Source organism: Arachis ipaensis, chromosome B07, assembly GCF_000816755.2.
Source record: "Arachis ipaensis cultivar K30076 chromosome B07, Araip1.1, whole genome shotgun sequence".
In the NCBI taxonomy this organism is placed as follows: domain Eukaryota; kingdom Viridiplantae; phylum Streptophyta; class Magnoliopsida; order Fabales; family Fabaceae; genus Arachis; species Arachis ipaensis.
Window position 1 is genome coordinate 89,885,493 of NC_029791.2, and position 8,855 is coordinate 89,894,347.

Consider the following 8,855-nt stretch of genomic DNA (forward strand, 5'->3'; position numbering starts at 1 on the left):
CTTCTTCTATCACTAACCCTAAACCCCCTCTCCGCCACTGCCCCCTTCAGCCACCACCGTGACACCGTGCCCCGCCACTGCGCCGGACGCCGCCGCAGCCACCTTCTTCCCCGTTCCATCCCTCCCGCCGACCAGGTTTCGCAAAACGCAACCCTCTTTTACCCGTTCGTCGTTTTTCTGTAATTTTTTCCATTTTTGTTCATACTTAGGATAGATAGATATGCATGTTGTTGTGGAATTTTTAGGTTGTTAGGTAGCTTAGGTTGTGGTTAGTGGATCTAGGTCTGTTTACTTGCACTGTTCCTGTTTATGTTTTATCATAACTGCAATTCTGTTGTTCCTGTGACCCCGTTCATATGCTGTGATTTCTTGCAATTGCTGCTTGTTACTCTACATTTTCCTGTTTCTATTCCTTAATGATAACTGTAGCAAGTTTTTAATTCATATGAACTGCTATGATTGCTGTTTATTTTCCGGGACAATCCAATTTTAGCCGGAATGCTGCCCAAATTTTTTAAAATTGTTTTCATTCATGTTTTGGTTTGGCATTTCTGAACTCTTTTTTACTCTGCTTTGCCCAAACCATTTCATGAATGCTATGGAAGACTTTCTTATCCTCTTTGATTTCCTGGTTCATAAACTGCATTTGTGATTCACTGATTCCAATTTTTGCTTTCTTTATTTCTATTCGAATCAGCATCACCCTGTTTTCCTTGTTCGATTATGAGTACTTCTATTATTACCTATGAATCCTTGTTATATGGAATTTTTCTATGCCACTTACTTTAACCCGCACTTTACTAACTCACTAATTTACTAATTTCTTTTTCAAATTCTAACCATACTAACCCTTTTAATCTCTTTTCTGATTATTTTCACTTTCCTCTAACTTTCTAACCATGGCATATTGATTATTTTTCCATTTACCATAAATTCAATCACATTTCATTTACTCATTTTCCTTATTCTATTTCTCCCTTGCCGCTTTGCGTTTCCTTTGTTTAATTACCTATTTGCTTTCCTATTTTATCCATATCCTGGTTTTCTATTTTTCAAGATGTCTGCCTCACAAAGGAGAGGAAAAGGCAAGGCTACTGGCAAGCGCAAGAGAGGAGATTCCTCCCAGTCCATCATTGCTCTAATGCACGATTCTTCATGGCGGGAGAAGAACTTCACACAGTAGGAAAAAGCTGACCAGTTGCTTGGTGCACGAAATTGTGATCTCAGGCAACAGCGCTAAAAACTCTGTACGCACGTCTTAATAAATCGTTTTTAATTCACAACTTCAATACAACTAACCAGCAAGTGCACTGGGTCGTCCAAGTAATAAACCTTACGTGAGTAAGGGTCGATCCCACGGAGATTGTTGGTATGAAGCAAGCTATGGTCACCTTGTAAATCTCAGTCAAGCGGATATCAAATAGTTATGGAGTTTTCGAATATTAATAATAAATAGAAAATAAGGATAGAAATACTTATGTAATTGATTGGTTAGAATTTCAGATAAGCGTATAGAGATGTATTCGTTCCTCTGAACTTCTGCTTTCCTGCTATCTTCATCCAATCAATCTTACTCCTTTCCATGGCTGGCTTTATGTAAGGACATCACCGTTGTCAATGGCTACTTTTGATCCTCTCTGGAAAATGGTCCGATGCGCTGTCACTGCATGGCTAATCGTCTGGAGGCATCACCCTTGCCAATGGCTTCATCCTCTCCTCTTGTGAAAATGGTCCAAATGCTCTGTCACAGCACGGCTAAACATCTGAGGTTCTCGATCATACTGGAATAGGATTCACCCTCCTTTTGCGTCTGTCACTATGCCCAGCACTCGCGAGTTTGAAGTTCGTCACAGTCATTCAATCCCAGAGTCCTACTCAGAATATCATAGACAAGGTTTAGACTTTCTGGACTCTCATGAATGCTGCCATCAATCTAGCTTATACCACGAAGATTCTGATTAAGGGATCCAAGAGATACTCATTCAATCTAAGGTGGAACGGAAGTGGTTGTCAGGCATGCGTTCGTGGGGGAATAATGATTATTGTCACGTTCATCACATTCAGGTTGATGTGTGAATGAATATCTTAGAAGCGGAATAAGTTGAATTGAATAGAAAAACAGTAGTACTTTGCATTAATCTTTGAGGAACAGCAGAGCTCCACACCTTAATCTATGGAGTGCAGAAACTCTACCGTATGAAAATACATAAGTGATAATGGTTCAGGCATGGCCGAATGGCCAGCCCCCATGAAAGTCTAAGATAGCATAAAACTGATCAAAGATGTCTAATACAATAGTAAAAAGTCCTATTTATAATAAACTAGTTACTAGGGTTTACAGAAGTAAGTAATTGATGCATAAATCTACTTTCGGGGCCCACTTGGTGTGTGCTTGGGCTGAGCTTGAATGTTACACGTGTAGAGGTCAATCTTGGAGTTGAACGCCAGTTTGTAACATATTTCTGGCGTTCAACTCTGGCTTGTGACGTGTTTCTGGCGTTTAACTCCAGACAGCAGCGTAGAACTGGCGTTCAACGCCCTTTTATGTCATCTAAACTCGGCCAAATATGGACTATTAAATATTGCTGGAAAGCGCTGGATGTCTACTTTCCAACGCAATTGGAAGCGCGCCATTTTGAGTTATGTAGCTCCAGAAAATCCACTTTGAGTGCAGGGAGGTCAGAATCTAACAGCATCAGCAGTCCTTCTTCAACCTCTGAATCTGATTTTTGCTCAAGTCCCTCAATTTCAGCCAGAAAATTCCTGAAATCACAGAAAAACACACAAACTCATAGCAAAGTCCAGAAATGTGAATTTAACATAAAAACTAATAAAAACATCCCTAAAAGTAACTAGATTCTACTAAAAATATACTAAAAACAATGCCAAAAAGCGTATAAATTATCCGCTCATCACAACACCAAACTTAAATTGTTGCTTGTCCCCAAGCAACTGAAAATCAAATAGGATAAAAAGAAGAGAATATACTATAAATTCCAAACTATCAACAAAACATAGCTCCAATTAAATGAGCGGGACTTGTAGCTTTTTCCCTCTTGAATAGTTTTGGCATCTCACTTTATCCATTGAAGTTCAGAATGATTGGCATCTATAGGAACTCAGAGTTCAGATAGTGTTATTGATTCTCCTAGTTCAGTATGATAATTCTTGAACACAGCTATTTTATGAGTCTTGGCCGTGGCCCTAAGCACTTTGTTTTCCAGTATTACCACCGGATACATAAATTCCACAGACACATAATTGGGTGAACCTTTTCAGATTGTGACTCAGCTTTGCTAAAGTCCCCAATTAGAGGTGTCCAGGGTTCTTAAGCACACTCTTCTTTTGCTTTGGACCTTGACTTTAACCAGTCAGTCTCAAGTTTTCACTTGACACCTTCACGTCACAAGCACATGGTTAGGGACAGCTTGGTTTAGCCGCTTGGGCCAGGATTTTATTCCTTTAGGCCCTCCTATCCACTGATGCTCAAAGCCTTGGGATCCTTTTTATTTACCCTTGCCTTTTGGTTTTAAGGGTTATTGGCTTTTTGCTCTTGCCTCTTGGTTTTAAGAGCTTTTGGCTTTTTCTGCTTGCTCTTTCTTTTTTTTTTTTTTCTGCAAGCTTTGTTCTTTGCTACTTTTTCTTGCTTCAAGAATCATTTTTTTGATTTTTCAGATTATCAAATAACATGTCTCCTTATCATCATTCTTTCAAGAGCCAACATATTTAACATTCTTAAACAACAACTTCAAAAGACATATGCACTGTTCAAGCATTCATTCAGAAAACAAAAAGTATTGTTACCACATCAATATAATTAGACTAAGTTCAAGGATAAATCTGAAACTCATGTACTTCTTGTTCTTTTGAATTAAAACAGTTTTCATTTAAGAGAGGTGATGGGTTCATAGGACATTCATAACTTTAAGACATAGTTACTAACTACTAATGATCATGTAATAAGACACAAACATGGATAAGCACTTAACATAGAGAAAATGAAAAACAGAAAATAAGAACAAGGAATGAGTCCACCTTAGTGATGGTGGCGTTTCCTTCTTGAGGAACCAATGATGTCCTTGAGCTCTTCTATGTCTCTTCCTTGTCTTTGTTGCTCCTCCCTCATTGCTTTTTGATCTTCTCTTATTTCATGAACGATGATGGAGTGCTCTTGATGTTCCACCCTTAATTGTCCCATGTTGGAACTTAATTCTCCTAGGGAGGTGTTGATTTGCTCCCAATAGTTTTGTGGAGGAAAATGCATTTGAGGCATCTCCGGGATCTCATGGGGATGAGCTTCATGTGTCTCTTGAGATCCATGAATGGGCTCTCTTGCTTGCTCCATCCTATCCTTAGTGATGAGGTTTGGGTTCTTACTTTGATCATGGTTCCTAGTGATCCATGCATTGGCATAGAACTCTTGAACCATTAGGATGCCAACTTGTTGGATGGGGTTTGTTAGAACTTCCCAACCTCTTCTTTAGATTTCATGTCAGATCTCCGGATACTCATTCTTCTTGAGCTTGAAAGGGACCAGATCACCTTCTTCTTGACCACAACATCATAGAAGTGGTCTTGATGAGCTTTAGAGATGAATCTTTCCATCTCCCATGACTCGGAGGTGGAAGCTTTTGTCTTCCCTTTCCCTTTTCTAGAGGATTCTCCGGTCTTGGGTGTCATCAATGGTAATAGAAAAACAAAAAGTTTATGCTTTTACCACACCAAACTTAGAAATTTGCTCGCCCTCGAGCAAGAGAAGAAAGAATAGATGAAGAAGAAGAAGAAAATATGGAGGAGAAAAGGGAGTGACTCTGTTCTGGCGTTGAACGCCAGCCAGATGCTTCTTACTGGCGTTTAAACGCCAGTAAGGTCTTCCTCCAGGGTGTGATTTTTCTTCTGCTGTTTTTGATTCCGTTTTCATTTTTATATTTATTTTGTGACTCCACATGATCATGAACCTAATAAAACATGAAAGAACAAGAAAAATAAAATTAGATAAATAAAAATTGGGTTACCTCCCAACAAGCGCTTATTTAATGTCAATAGCTTGACAGTGGGCTCTCATGGAGCCTCACAGATGTTCAGAGCATTGTTGAGACTTCCCAACAACAAACTTAGAGTTTGTATATAGGAGTTCAACACCAAACTTAGAGTTTGGTTGTGGCCTCCCAACACCAAACTTAGAGTTTGACTGTGGGGGCTCTGGTTGACTCTATTTTGAGAGAAGCTTAATGTGCCTCTTTTCCATGTTTACAGAAGGGTAACCTTGAGTTGTAAATACAAGGGAGTCCTCATTCAATTGAAGGACTAATTCACCTCTGTCAACATCAATCACAGCTCTTGCTGTGGCTAGGAAAGGTGTTCCAAGGATGATGTATTCATCCTCATCCTTCCCAGTATCAAGGATTATGAAATCAGCAGGGATGTAAAGGCCTTCAACCTTTACTAACACATCCTCTACTTGTCCATAAGCCTGTTTTCTTGAATTGTCTGCCATCTCTAATGAGATTTTAGTAGCTTGCACCCCAAAGATTCCCAGTTTCTCTATTACAGAGAGGGGCATGAGGTTTATCCCTAAACCAAGGTCACACAGAGCCTTTTCAAAGATCATGTTGCCTATGGTACAAGGTATTACGAACTTTCAAGGATCCTGGTTCTTCTGAGGCAATATCAGTTGATCCAGATCACTTAGTTCATTGGTGAACAAGGGAGGTTCATCTTCCCAAGTCTCAATACCAAATAATTTGGCATTCAGCTTCATGATTGCACCAAGGAACTTGGTAACTTGCTCTTCAGTAACATCCTCATTCTTTTCAGAAGATGAATACTCGTCAGAGCTCATAAAGGGCATAAGGAGGTTCAATGGAATCTCTATGGTCTCTAGATGAGTCTCAGATTCCTTTGGTTTTGTTGAGGCTTTTGTTGATCCTTCCATGAGAGATTTGGGTGATTTCTCCATGAGGGGTTATAGGTGTTTCCATAAGGTTCACCCATGTAATTCACCTCTGCTATTGCAGGGTTTTCAGGATCATAAGCTTCTTCTTCAGAAGATGCCTCTTGAGTACTGTTGGAAGCAGCTTGCATTCCATTCAGACTCTGAGAAATTATATTGACTTACTAAGTCAATATTTTATTCTGAGCCAGTATGGCATTCAGAGTATCAATTTCAAGAACTCCCTTCTTCTAAGGCGTCCCATTACTCACAGGATTCATCTCAGAGGTGTACATGAACTGGTTATTAGCAACCATGTCAATGAGTTCTTGAGCTTCTGTAGGCATTTTCTTTAGGTGAATGGATCCACCTGCAGAAGTATCCAATGACATTTTGGCTAATTCAGACAGACCATCATAGAATATTTCCAGGATGGTCCATTCTGAAAGCATGTCAAAAGGACACTTTTTGGTCAGTCCTTTGTATCTCTCCCAAGCTTCATAGAGGGATTCACCTTCTTTCTGTCTGAAGGTTTGAACATCGACTCTAAGCTTACTAAGCTTTTGAGGAGGAAAGAACTTGGCTAAGAAAGCCTTGACCAGCTTATCCCAAGAGTTCAGGCTATCCTTAGGTTGAGAGTCCAACCATACTCAAGCTTTGTCTCTTACAGCAAAACGTTTTATGCTATAATTGTCACATATTATGAAAGAATGAATATCTCATGATTTTTAGCATAGCTTTGATGTGTTTGGTTGATTGATGATAGGTGAAGAAAGCTTGGAGAAAGGTTGAATCAAGAAGGAATGGCTAGGAGCAAGAGAGAAAAAAAAGTTTGAGCAAAAGTTTGCCACAAACTTTTGGAAGTAGTGAAAACAACCCAGGGAACAAAAAGCTTGACCAAAAGTTTGCCTCAAACTTTTGCGCAAACTTTTGGGAAAAAAGCTTGACCAAAAGTTTGCCTCAAATTTTTGCGCAAACTTTTGGGAGAAAAGCTTGAGCCAACGTTTGCCTCAAACTTTTTGGCAAACGTTGGCATCACAAATCAACACCCTGGAGAGCAAAAGTTTGCGCCAACGTTTGCCTCAAACTTTTTGGCAAACGTTGGCGCCATGAGTGTGCAAGGGGGAGCCAACGTTTGAGCAAAAGTTTGACCCCAAACTTTGGCCCAAACGTTGGTAGCAGCAAGGATGGGGTGGCTAATATGAAAAGTTTGAGTAAAAGTTTGCCTCAAACTTTTACTCAAACTTTTACTCAAGCTTTCATGATTCCAAACCCGGTTCACTTCGGTTCTTCTCCAAACTCCAAGAGCAATCAACCAAGGCCTCTATCAACCCAAATCCACTAAGAGCAAAGGCCCAATTCAAGGCTTGAAGACCATTTGAAGAAAGTGTATAAATAGCTTAGGATTTAAGTTGAAGGGGGCTTTCTTTTTGGTTTTGATTAGTACACTTAGTAGAGAGCTCACTTTACATTTCTTGGCATTGTTGTTTAAATTCAAGAGAATTTGGGAGGAGAATTGATCTCTCTTCTTCCTTGTTCTTGCCCAGCACTCTTTACTTTCCTTGTCTTGGATCTTGGGTTGGAGAATTGAAGGAAATCTGTTTCAATCTCATCCTGAGATCTCTCTGTTTCATTTTACTGCATAATTGAATTTCCATTTTGGTTAATTGCTTCTGTCTTCTACTTTCTCTGCAATTTACAATTTACAATTCCTTTGCAATTGTTCTTGTTGGATCTAGGAAGGCATTGAGATCTAGACTTGGTTATCTAGTCTCTTGAGTCCTGAGATCTGAATTCTCATTTTACTTTCTCTGTTTAACGCTTTTCATGCTCATTTACAATTCTGTTTTTAGATCCGATTCAATCCAAGTCATCTTCTATTTCTCTGTTTGTTGAATTTAATTTATTCCTTGTTTAATTTCTACAAATCCAATTCCCAATTCCCTTTACAATTCAAGCCATTTACATTTCTTGCACTTTAAGATTCTGCAATTTACATTTCTTGCGTTCTAAGTTTCTGCCATTTAATTTCTTGTTCTTTAAGATTCAGCACTTTAAATTTCAGTTCTCTTTAAATTCAATGCAATTTACCCATTCCCTTTACTTTCCATGCAATCTAAATTCTGTAAATCACAAATCACTCAACCAAATCTTGATTCGCTTGACTAAATCAACCACTAAACTAAAATTGCTCAATCCTTCAATCCCTGTGGGATCGACCTCACTCCCGTGAGTTATTATTACTTGATGCGACCCGGTGTACTTGCCGGTGAGTTTTTTGTCGGATCGTTTTCCGCACATCAAGAGTCCTTTCAAGTTCTGGATCTGCTTCAACAAGAATGTTCTTGTCCTTGCTCCTGCTCATATGAAAAAGAGGGACAGAAAAATAATAATAATAGGGGTCTTTTTTACCACAGTATAGAGGTCCCTGTGTGAGTAGAAGAAAAGAAAAGAAAAATTCGAACACAAATGGAAGAGGGGGTTCGAATTTGGGTGAGATAAAGTGTTAGTAGATGAATAAATAAATAGAAGAAGATGAGAGAGAGAGAATTTTCGAAAATAATTTTTGAAAAAGAGTTAGTGATTTTCGAAAATAGTTTTTGAAAAAGGTTAGTAATTTTTCGAAAATTAAAATCAAAAATTAAAATAATTAGTTAATTAAAAAGAAATTTTGAAAAAGAGGGAAGATATTTTTGAAAATTAGAGAGAGAGAGAGAGTTAGTTAGGTAGTTTTGAAAAAGATAAGAAACAAACAAAAAGTTAATTAGTTAGTTGAAACAAATTTGAAAATCAATTTTGAAAAGATAAGAAGATAAGAAGTTAGAAAAGATATTTTAAAATCAAATTTTGAAAAAGATAAGATTTTTAAATTGAAAATTTGATTTGACTCATAAAAACAACTAGATTTTAAAAAGTTTTGAAA

The 8,855-nt window shown here is 38.3% G+C and overlaps 1 long non-coding RNA gene across 1 annotated transcript in view; it reads left to right on the forward strand.

Annotated features, from left to right (window-relative positions):
- The window catches only part of LOC110264269, a 28,924-nt gene extending 22,168 nt beyond the window's left edge, over positions 1 to 6,756 (forward strand). Inside the window, exon 3 of the long non-coding RNA XR_002350125.1 lies at positions 6,699 to 6,756. This is a non-coding gene — a long non-coding RNA (uncharacterized LOC110264269). The remainder of the gene's footprint in view (positions 1 to 6,698) is intronic.